General features: G+C 33.0%; 1 long non-coding RNA gene across 1 annotated transcript; it reads right to left on the reverse strand.

The window, feature by feature from the left end:
- Positions 1 to 2,564: 2,564 nt before the first annotated feature.
- Positions 2,565 to 12,576, reverse strand: LOC132631757 (uncharacterized). Its single transcript, XR_009579051.1, has 2 exons — positions 12,005 to 12,576; positions 2,565 to 3,225 (listed from the first exon to the last, which is right to left on the reverse strand). It is a non-coding gene; the product is annotated as an uncharacterized LOC132631757 (long non-coding RNA).
- Positions 12,577 to 13,040: the final 464 nt, after the last annotated feature.

Genomic DNA, 13,040 nt, shown 5'->3' on the forward strand with positions numbered 1-13,040 from the left:
AGATTCACCGAATTAAAGGAAATTTTGGTACGGTTTCAAATGAAGGAATTGCAGAAATTGAAGTGTTGGACTTACTAGTTTTTCATGATTGACAAAATGATTTAGGCCAAGTAAGCGGGTAGGACCAAATTGCAGGACCTGCTCCTTAAAGACAAGAATATAAAGATAGGCGAAATTCAAGAATAAAATCCCCAAATTTCAAGATTAAGTGATAAGAACCCTAATTGGTCTTAGTATTCAAAATTAGCGGATTAAGACTAATTAAGATACTAATAGAGTCAATTCAAGAACTTATATTAAAAGGTGATCTAGACCCCTATTTCAAAGAAATTAGAGACAATAATTAGTATAAGACTAATTACCTTCTTTAATTTATGAATAAGAACCAAAGATATCAAGTACGAATTAATCTTACCTGTTAAAAAGAATCGTTCTTATAAGGTTGCAAGATAAATCCAAAGTAGCCACACAAAGGTGTAAAATAGAGAAGCTCTCAATAATAATAATATTTGTCTGATGAAAATAACAAAATCCACCCCTATATATAGGGAAAACTTATCCCAAATAGAATGGGATTAGAATCTACTTTTATGGAAATAATTAAATACTAAAACCTAACTAGGATTAAACTAGGACAATAAGTAAAACCTTTCCAAGAATTGCCTAACCAAAGTAAGGAAAGAAGTGCCAAATCCTGGCACCAAATCCCACGGCCAGAATGTGATGACCAAGGAATCACTTTTCAGCCCATTATTTGGGCGTGAGAAGCAGCCCACCTTGGGCAAAATTTTAAGCTCATTGGGCCTCCTTTGGGGTTCCATGTGGGCCTAATTTTCCTCCTTTTGGGTTTGGACTTGGATCATGAAATATGTGTAGCACTTAGTACATTCTTTGTCATTATTCTTGGGCTCTTCTTCTACGATAAACAACTCCTTGATTTTTCATTGAAGCTCGTCAACCTTTGATGGAGGCATGCCACCGTGGATGCTATCATATAGGATCAGGGAACATGATTTAAAACTGAAGAACATAGGAGAAGGAATTTTAACATAGGAAAACTAAGGATTCCAGGGATATTAGGAGTGTTGAGTCAGAGTATTTAGAAATTTGTCCACACGTTCACTGTTGACATGCTGGTCCTGGAGCATCTGGTCCTTGAGCTCATCCACCTTCCATGTCAATCTCTTATTTTTTGCTTTGAGCCCTTCAATCTCAATTCTTGCAGCCTCTAAAGTACTTTGAGAACTAGCTTGTTACAGGTTGTGCGTTCATCAAACAGTATTAAGGGACCTGGTTGTGTACCAGTTCTCTTATGCAGGGCAGTACGAGAATCAATACATGATTTTTTTTACGTAGAGAACTCCTTGCTCAAGGGATTAAAAACCACGACCTACCCCAGTAGGATTTCAACTCCAATACACGAGCAACTTCAGGTTACAACTCTGTCGTAAGCTAGGAACTAACTCCCATAATCCCCCACCCTTACAATAATGCTTATGTAACCTACGAGGTAACCTCGTAGTCCCTCCACACTTGCAATACTCCGATTGCAAGCACCTCTACTTGACTAACTCTAGCCAAGGACCACTAATACACCTAGACTAACTCTAGCATGGTGTACCAATCAAAAGCTTGAGGAAACACACTTCCAGCAAGCACATTTTGAGAATTTAAGATACCTACAAGCAGCCTTTAAACAAGAAGAGTAGGTTTTCAATTTAAACATAAATGAACAAAGATTTACAACAACCTAAACAGCAGATACTAAACTCATATCAGGATCTGGTTCTTCAGCTTGAAAGTAACTTCGTTTTTTAGAGATCTTGAGAACTTGTGCCGGTAACTTTGCACGATTTAGATTAGGTTTTCAAGTCTACTCAATATGTTGCCATCATGTTGTAGATATAGTGGGAGCATGTGGGGTGAAATGAGACCACTCTTCAATTTTGACCTAAAGCATGAGTCAATTCACTACTATACTTGTGTGCAGCAACTGGCTTGACTTTACAGTTGTCTCTGCCGACAGTGCAAGGAGCACAGAGAGCATGTTCCAGACCAGGTCTCTCATCAGTTCTGAAACAGTTTGACAATCATCAAAACACGAATGTACTTGGATCTATCAATTTTCCCCTTTTTGATGATGTCAAACTCATAGACTATGTTCCCCCTGAGAACTAGCTTCCCACTTATTCTCCCTGTGAATTAGATCATCATTGTCATGGCACCTGCAACAGGTTAGCAACATAATACCATTTTCAACTAGAAGATATAAAAATTGCTACAATATCATCACATATCAATCTTTCAGTTCTTCCCCCTTGCTCAGCACATCTTCCCACAGTTGTGAGTTCACAGCATCACAATCATTTATTCGACATGTCTTCCCTCTTAATCATCGCTCATGTTCAGTTCACTTTTTCTTCCCCCCTCTGGCATCATTGAAAAGATTAAAGCACAACTAACAGGAAGTAAGAGAAACATGATAGCAGTTAGACTGACATAGAATAGAGTAAAAAGCCCACACATATAATATAGATACATAGCATAGTAGCCAAATAAGAATATGCAGAAAGGAGAAGTTGTCATTAGTGCCAGAACATTATCACACAGAAACAAAAAATAGGGAATAGGAATAAAAAATGCTTAGGCAGATGAATTTGATATGAGCAAGCTAAGAAGATTTGGGCTTTTGTGAATTTAGGGCCAACGTTTTGAGGAGATTGTTCAGTCGTTCACCGTTGACTCTCTGATCCTCTATCATCTTGTCACACCCCGATGAGGGGCATGACGGGCACCTGACCCTTACGCTTGATACGACCTGGTATGACGTAATATAGTCTTAGTACAACTATTATGAACGTAATTATTTCACATACATACAAGAGCACCGGCATACAGAAATGGCCCAACATAGACATTACATATACATCTTTGTGCATAACCATGTACATACGCTAGCCGACGAGGCCGCAACATGAACATTGTGAAGATGTCATATAGCCGATCAAGCTACTACATGTGCATCATAAATATTTTGAAATCATGCATGACTCTAATTCCCACAACATTGTCTATGAGCCTCTAATAGTACGTACATCTGTCGTATACATAACATGCAGACTCAATAATTATCCAACTGGGAAACCCGACATAGTGGTACTTGCTGACGTCCCGCTGAAGCTGGCGATCCTATCTCTAAGGTCTTTCCGCTCTGCCTGTCAGGACCTGCAGCACAAAATATAACGCCCCATGAAGAGGGATGATCAGTACGGATAAAAGTAGTGAGTATGTAAGGCAGGTAAGTTGTTACACCCCGTAGTTTCGTATGTTGAGATCCGAGCTACCTTTCAGAAGGTATGTGAGATGATACGTGTTTATCTTATGGTTATGAGGGTTTAAGTTCATATAATAAGCCATGAGAGGATTGGAGAAAGAATATCTTTTAGTATATGTGAAGTTTTGAAAGGTACAATCATGGGAAGTACGTAAGAATGAAGTAAAGGATGAATTACGATTTCTTAAGTCGTAACCGGGAAGGACAACCTTGTAACCAAAGGAAATGACCATTATTAAGTATTATTAATGATAAATATCATGTATGGAGGGTTTCAGAAGATTCCGGTGTCATGCCCTATTTTTAACGGGTTAAAACTAGTTCACAACTTATGACTATGTTTCCTCTGATTTTGTAAATTTTCAGAGTTGCCACCTAATTTTAGGAAATATTAGGAAACCATTTTTGAAAAAAGTAAACTCCAATTTTAGTCTTTGAAACCTGTGAGATTCTAGGTAAGGGTTTTATTTATCTCGAGGGAAAGGTATTAAGCATCGCTCAGAGCCTATCCGAGAACAGTCTTTAAACTTAGTTTAATTAATACTAGAGTGGGTTTATTTAATTATTTATTATCACTTATTTAAAGAATTTGCGGAAAAGAAAATATTCTCTCAAAACTATTTTAAAAAAATAAAATAAAAAAGGGAGGCTTTTAAATGTAATTATAACTATGTGAGTAAATGCATATATATAAAGGAAGTAGTTAATGCTAATGTGCGTGAGAAAAATATGTATAATATAGAATAAGAAGATACATTTTTTTTTATAAGAAAAATAACGTATACATCTAATATGTATATCATGGGCAACTAAAAACAATTATTGATGACATGATAGTACTATATAGATGCATATATATAATGTAAAAAACGACCAAGGGAATTAATGGAAATAAGGTAGTATATGTATGGTATGTGTTAAAAAAAATAATAGTATGTAGGCATACTCATTGTAAAGGAAAGTAATTGACACGAGTTGTAAAATTATATGGACTAGGGATGTATATTGTTTACAAAAAAGATTACATGTGTATTTTTTGAAGATTAGATATAAATATGGTTATTGTATATAAGGATAGTATATATGATGTAGAGCATGAAAATACACGTTTTTTTTTTTTTTTTTGAGAAAATAATATATATACATGGAGTATGTTTATCATATGTAAAAATAGTATAAAGAGGTATACTTTTAGAAATAGCCATGGAAAATATAATAATATGCATAAATATCGTGGATATATATATGCATATACACACATAGTGTAAAGATGATTGGATGATTTAGTAAAAAAAAAAAAAAAGATAGTGTATATATATGTATATAAAAAAAATAGAGCGTATCTCGTAGTCTCGTAAAATAACTTGGGCCCTGATATAAAGTTCTTAATTAAACTCGAAAAGATAAAAAAAAATCTATTTTTTATGCCAGTAATACAATAGTTGAAAACTGATTTGGATCTTTTCTCAAAAAATCATTTTTTCCTTTGAGCCAACGTAATCTCTTTGAAGCCACACTCAAATCCATTTTTTGAGAAAAACTTGTCTTACACCCTTATACTTGCAGATGGGCTGAAAAATATTATTATCCGCAACATAATTTTGTGAAGAGGCTTCTACCATTTATACTAAAGAATTAAAGGAAAATCATCTCGTCCTGAAAGTACGCTAAAAGGAGGTCATTTAAAAATGATTAATAAAACACCTTTTACTCTAAATCAAGGTTAGTATCTAAAGAGGGAGGGAAATCAATGAGTGTTCACTATCACGTAACAGTCTGTTCGCAAACCCAAACACAAATTAAGCAAAGCGTAAAAAATACAAATACCAAATTGGTACAATTGTTAGTCAAATCGTATGTATAAAAAAAAAAAAAAAAGAAGATAAAAGTATGAAGAGAGGGAAAAGGACGTGGACGCGAACGAGGCTACTAGACACAAGCGAATGACACTGTTGTTTCTCTATTTCCGAGCAGTCTTGGAGTCGTCATACAACTCCAATATACTCCCATGTACATATGCAAAGAAAACAAAAGAAAGAAAAGGATTAGAAGCAATCTAAACTGTAAGGCAATCAAATTTCAGAGTCCGGAGCCAAAATGACTTATTTTTGCAGCCATTAGACCAAAATAGGCTGTCTTTTTTTTTTATACCACAATGGGTATTTCGTTGGTTATTCAACGAAATACCCACACAAGACACTGTTCATAGCCGAATTTTTTTGTTGCATTTCGCTACACTTGTAGCGAAATGCAACAATTTTTTTTTTTTTTTTTTTTTTTTGCATTTCGTAAAAAAAAAAACGAAATAGGAAATTATATATATATATATATATATATATATATATTTTTACATTTCGTGTATTAAAAACGAAATAGGATAAAAAAAATTTAATTTCGTTCATATAAAAACGAAATTGGAATATATATATATATATATATTATTTCTTTTATTTTATTTCATTCATATCAAAACGAAATAGTATATTTTTTCTTTTTTGTATTTCGTTTATTAAAAAACGAAATATGAAAAAAAAAAAATCGTTCATATCAAAACGAAATTGGAAAATATATATATATATATATATATATATATTTGGTATTTCATTTATTAAAAAACGAAATGTGAATTTTTATTTATTTCGTTCATATCAAAACGAAATTGGAAAATATATATATATATATATATACACAGTAAAATATTGCGTTATAGAAACAGTACAAAAAAAAAAAAAATTGGCCAACTTTATTTTTTGCAACACTTAGTGTTTTTCTCCATACCTTGACCAATCACTAGTCCAATCATTAGTCGTGTGTCAAGACTTCGAAACGTCAATATTTTACATAAAACCTAATATTTTTTTCTGCGTACAGTAATGTAGGCCCAATACATCAAGAATACGTAGACGTTCGAATCGTCATTTTAGGTGTTAAAAAGGTGGCCGAAGTAAGTTTTGTTTGAAAAAACTTAGTGTTTGACTGTAAGATTATTTTAATCAACTTTATATGTCGAGAAAATTAGTCAGCTTTATTTTCAAAAATTGAAACCGCAGAAGTGAAATTGACATTCACAGCTACATTACCCCGAGATTTTTACGTTGAAAACTATTGCGTATCATCTTATAAGTACATAAAACTGAAAATTTCAGGCCAATTTGGGGGAAAATCAAAATTGAATGGGATAAAAGGTGTTTTTTTAAAAAATCGGCTCGGCCAAACCGCCTTGCGACAATTTGTCCGCATAAATCTCGAAAAAATACGCAAGTTCAAAAAATAAAATGCGTAAAACGGACGTCTGAGTGCAAAGTTATGACCATCTAAAGTTTGACGACTTTACAACTAGTTTTTCTCCCTATATTTTCTAGAATTATATTTATATTCAAAATAAAGTTATGTCTTGACTTTACAACTATTTGTTTTTTTGTTTATTAAAAAACGAAATAAGATTTTTTTTTATTTCGTTCATCTAAAAACGAAATAATGAAAATATTTTTTTTGTATTTTGTTTATATAAAAAAATAGAAAAATAATTTTATATATAAAAACGAAATACGAATACATATACCAATGAAATAGGATAAATATATATATATATTTTTTGTATTTCATTTATATAAAAACGAAATTGGAAAATATTATTTTTTTATATGAATATATATTTTGTATAAATATATCCTATTTCATTGGTATATTGTATTCGTATTTCGTTTTTATATAAACGAAATACAAAAATACAAAAAAAAATTATTTTCATATTTCGTTTTTTAATAAACGAAATACAAATTTCTTTTATTATTATTTAATAGATATACCAACGAAATGCAAAATATATATATATATATATATATATATATATATATATATATATATATATATATATATTCCAATTTCGTTTTTATATGAACAAAATTAATTTTTTTTTATCCTATTTGGTTTTTTAATACAGAAAATGCAAAAAATATATATAATTTCCTATTTCGTTTTTTTATTCACGAAATGCAAAAAAAAAAAAAAAAAAAATTGTTGCATTTCGCTACAAGTGTAGCGAAATGCAACAAAAAATCGGGCTATGAACAGTGCTTTGTGTGGGTATTTCGTTGGATAACCAACGAAATACCCATTGTGGTATAAAAAAAAAAAAGGCAGCCTATTTTGGTCTAATGACTGCAAAAATAAATCATTTTGGCTCCGGACTCTCAAATTTCAAAACATTACGCATTGTTAACTTAAAAAGGATAGACTGTTTCAGTTATTATCTAGTGATAGAAAGGAAAAACTGAATGCAAGGGGACAAAAGAGGAGCTGGAAGACAAATTTATATTATTAAAATAAAGGGATGGAGCAGTAGTTAGTCACACTAAATTTATACATGCCTTCACACACTAAATGTATGAGCAACATATACAAAACTTCCACTTCTTAGAGTTATTAAGGGACACAAAGACAACTGGGCAGAGATCAACCTCATTCCCTACATAGAATTCTACCAAATCATACATGTTATGCTATAATATCAATGTTCAATACCATTCTTAATGCACACGGTCCAAAGGAAAGAACAAGTGGAGTGATTTATACTCCAGCATCAGACACAGGTAAACAAAATATGATGATCATCTTAGGCAAATTATCCTTATCTTAGCAGTACATCAAGAAGAAGAGAGGGAAGGAAGGGTCATGCTAGCAACAGAACAATTAGCATACACACTCTCTTAATTATTTGAAAAAAAAAAAAAAAAAAACTTATGAAACAATCTATGGCTCAATCAGATAAAGGACAGGGCAAAACAGGTAGGTATAAGGAAATAGATACTTCCAGTCTTAGGCTCATTCAAAATGTCATGTTGCCTTCATACATTTTTTGCATATAAGGGTAAAACACACAAATGTAATAAAACTCTACTCATTTAAAAAAAAGGAAATCAGAAACAGTAAAAAAAAAACCAGTAGCCTTTTTTTAAAAAAAAAAAAAGGAAATCAGAAACAGTAAAAAAAAAAACCAGTAGCCTTTTTTTTAAAAAAAAAAAAGGAAATCAGAAACAGTAAAAAAAAAACAGTAGCTTTTTTTTTTTTTTTTTTAAAAAGGAAATCAGAAACAGTAAAAAAGAAACCTTTTGTTTATTTTACGAACAGATTTTCAACTAAAATGGCAATAATGGATTTGCGTAAACACTTCAAAGAAGAATTTGGACGAGCGACAAAGCTATTCATTCACATAAAGAAGTAGCATTTGAATAACATATCACAAAGTAGGAACAACCATTTCAAATGTGACAGTGGTTCAACCAACAAACAGTTTTTCAAGGACTTGAACTAAAAAAAAAATCCTAATTCTAAGAAACATGCCTCAGAGAGAGGATTTCACCCATTCCGGACCAAAATATGGTCATGATTTAACTGCATCTTGACATCTTGAAGACAAAACAAGTAAATCCTCTTTAGCAAGAAAGGGAAAACCTTTAGACTTATCCGACAACATGAAAACCAGTTCTTAAATGTTTTAGGGAACTAATGGGCGAATTCAAGAAATGTTCAGGAACAGTTCTAAAGAACACAAGTATTTAGCTCTCAAGGTAAATAATCTGGGAAAGCTTAATTTCTTTAGAAGATACTTTAAAGCATAATCTTGGCCAATAACAGGACAACAACCGATTGAATCATAGCACCATATTCATGAAATCCGTAAAAGTCTATTGATGCTGTGAAAAGACAAGGATTCAATCCTTATAGCTAATTAACCTATGTGTTTTCAACTAAGGAAAGGCAATCCCAAAAGATGTATAGTATACTTCAAAACCTTCTTTGACATGGGCCTATCAGAATAATCATGCTTCAATCCTTTTAAACAAACAGCAAGATAATGACTATTCATAATGTTGTCCACCAGTAATATCTTGTCCTCACAGCTTAAAGACATGGTTATATTACACCATCACAATCAAAAGTAAGCTAGGATATGACAGAACGATAATGTAGTATAGATGAAGCTCAACCAGACAGGATCCCATTTAGCAACCAAATAATCTTGTTGTAAACCATTTATCAATTTCCAGTGTATTGTTATGTCAAGTAACCAAAACAGAGGTGACTCCTCAAAGATATGCAGTGGCAACATGCCTAAAGCACAACAATTTTTCATGCGCTCATATGAAACCACAAGTTATCACAACAAATAGCCTTTCTCAGATCTCTGATTGGTAGTCACAAACAAGTTTACACCAAAGAAAGGGGGGAAAAGGAAACAGTGTTCATCTAATCACATCTTAGAAACATTATAGAGAATTAAATCCAGAGATTGAGAACATCATTGAACATAAGAGTATGTTAACACTTTGTGGGTAGGAATGCAATGGCGGGATTATACTTGGCTGCTCATTTAGCATAACACAGAGGTTTAAGACTTAAAGGATCTATCTTATAAATAATAAATAAATAAATACAAGAAATGCCCTACTAGTTACTGAAAAGGGTGCTGATATCAAAGGAAATAAAATTAAGCTAATCAACTACTTAAGTTCATAGAGAGTGAAAAACCGAGTTTGAAATCCATATCATGCCAAAAGAATAGGGAGAGAAGGAGATAGAGATGATTATGTAACCAACCACGTTTGCACACCATAACATTACAATTGACATCTAGTTAGCAAGCCATTTATCCACAACTTACTTTGACAGGAAAAGAAAGCTCAGATTTCTACTCTAGTTTTCTTTCGGTAAGCCATTATTTGATAATCAGAGACTAACTAAACTAGCAAAGTTTATAAGAAAAGTTTTTGGCTTTGAAAAAAAATTAATCAGTCCCTAACTTCAGAAAAGGATCACTGTTTTAGTTTGAAGATACCTCAAGAAAAACATTTATCAGAGACAGTTGGTTAGAGAGGGACTGGAAAGGGGACTAACTCCTCTCATGCTCAGGTTACCTAAACTACTAACAGTTCCCAGCTAAATAAACATGGCAGCTGAATCTCAAAAAATGAAGGATTTAAACTTGAGCCTATGCCTATCCCCATTTTTTTCACACAGAATTGCTACCTTGATAATGTTCAAATGAAAACAGAAAACTAGTTCATCAACCAAGGACAGTGACTATTGTTAATATTTAAAATCAGAATTTAGGGGAAAATTCTGTTTTGATTGGTGTAGAATTGAGCGAAAAAAAAATTGTTATGCTACATATCAGTATGCGAACTCAAATCCTTTTTCTTGACTCACCATTTGACACAATGATGAGTCTGAGAAGTATGATGAGAAACCTAGAGTAGCAAACACGAGATTCGACCATTATCAAACTTTCTTCCTTCTGTCAAATAAATACGAGCTATAACAATTGGAACAGACTGAAACCTAGACTAGAAAAACACGAGATTCAGCCATTTGATAATTTCACTCAGCAGATACAGCAGCATATACAAACTATATGCAGCTTCATTTATTGTCTATGAAATGGAAAATCCATGATTACATTCAGCAGGTATAGCAGCAGCATAAGACAGTCACTCCCATCCAAATCGTGGGAAAAAGAAATTCCCTCTTCTTTTATTTTTTTAATTAAAACCAGTAACTTTCCCGGACCAAAACAGTAACTCTTCTAACCCAAAAAACAGTAGCTGTTTTAGTTAAAACACAGTAGCTTTCTTTTATATCAAAACAGCAACTTTCTAACCAAAAAAAAAAACAGTAGCTGTCTTAGTAAAGAAAAAGTTGCTTTTTAATCAAAACCGTAGCCAAACACTTTAACACTCCATAAATATATATATTTTGAGCTAATCCCGTAACACAACAGAACATAAAGACATTTTGGGACCTTATCGACGCTTATCCGAGCTAAAACAAACAGTGACACTCCTTCAATTTAAGACCAAATTTAAACCATTCTCCAAAGGAGAGTAGTGACTTAAAAAATGAGAAAACAGAGATACATAGCTTATATACAAGTTCTAATAAACTCAAACAAACCAACTTGGGTCCAAAAAAAGAACAAAAAGAAAGTTGGGAAAGACATACTCATTTGAGCTTAAGAGACTAAGAATAGGATAAGTCCCAAATTGGCGAAAAACTATGACAGAGCTCCCAACTTAACTTAAGTAAAATCTGGAACCTATCTTTAAACTAGATATTCAAACTTAAACTTCAAAACTCATCATTCAAAACAAATTCCAATCAAAGAGTTCCGTTTTAAACAAAGAGAGGAGACAAGACAACAACTAATCCCCCCGAACCCAAACTAGTTTACAGATAAATCAAATGACCAGTAATTTATAGTAGTAAGCATGCTGAACATAAAGACAAGAAAATGAGCTTAAAACTTAGCAAAGCTGACCCTTCTGAGTTTTCAAAACACCACATATGCTGTCCAGTTTGCCCGAAAGGCGGTAAACCACCCACAGATAAAGACTGATGAAATAAGCCATGCTTTAGGCCAAGAATAAGGACGTAGCAGCTTTTGACGAATGACTAAAACAGGAAATTAGCCCAGCAAGAAAATTGCATACTTCTTAGATGAATGAACCAACAATTCTTCTAAGTGTGATTAGTCATTTTGCACTAACTTACAACAAACGACGAGCAAACACAACCTAGCCCAACTAAACCAAATAAACGATGAGAAAACACTTGTCGACTACATTTCTACTTTAATAAAATTAAAGACGAAGATAGGACGAATGTGATTACCTTCTCCGTGACAGCGAACTGAGGCTATTGTCGTCGTCGTCGAGTCTCCGAATCCACTCGAAAGCTTGTTGTTTCAGCCGAGAACTTGAAAAGAGATTTTGACGCCAAAGAGAAACTTAAAGTTAAAAGAAGATTTTTCTGAGTATGAAAGCTTTGAAAGAGATGTTCTCTCAATGAAAAGCTTTGTTCAAAGGGGAGTTTTCAGCCTAAATTTTTTTTTATCCAAAACAGCCCACAAGGGTCTGTATTTATAGAAAAATACTGAGGGGTTTCTAAAACTTGAATTCGAAGTTCAAAAATAAGGAAAAGGGGGGGAAATTTGGGAAGATGTTTTCAAGAGATAAGATGATGAAAATAGGGATGGGACTCACCATAAAATCCGCTGAATTTGCAGGCTTCAGAGATGGAGTGTGAGAAAAGAGAAGGCAGCGGATTTCGTGGGATAGGGGCGTGGTGGTGGTGAGGTGACGTGACGGAAGTGACGGGGAGTGGGGTCGTGGTGACGTTGGGGTGGCTGTTCGGTTTAGGGCTGTTAGGTGAAGGAGAAAGGGTCGTTTGGTTAGGGATTTTTGTTTACTGATTTTGGGACTTGGGGAATTTAGTTTAGGGGTCAGTTCGGGTCTTGGGCTGGGTCGGTTGGAAGGGGATTTGGGCCGAACGTTTTAGGCCTTAGATTTTGTAGAATGGGAATAGGATTTGGCCCAATATTTTAGGTAGATAAATTAATTTCTAACCCCCTTTTTACTCTAATCAATTAATTAAAATATGCTTCCTTGTCCTAAATATTTCCCACAAGATGTATACCTATTTAAATTGCAATACAAGTAATTTAATATACGTATTTAGTTTTAAAATAGAGTAAGAGATGGCTAATATACTAATAAATAGGATTAAAGGAAAAATGTCATATAGAATCACCAACGCTATGTTTGAGTAGTTTAATTGTAAAGAAAGATGTTTAGTAATTTTTTTTAATCTTTTTTTTTTAATTACAAATATGATCGTTTGGTAATTTTTAAGAAACAAATAAAAATAT

Source organism: Lycium barbarum, chromosome 3 (assembly GCF_019175385.1).
Source record: "Lycium barbarum isolate Lr01 chromosome 3, ASM1917538v2, whole genome shotgun sequence".
NCBI classification, from domain to species: Eukaryota; Viridiplantae; Streptophyta; class Magnoliopsida; order Solanales; family Solanaceae; genus Lycium; species Lycium barbarum.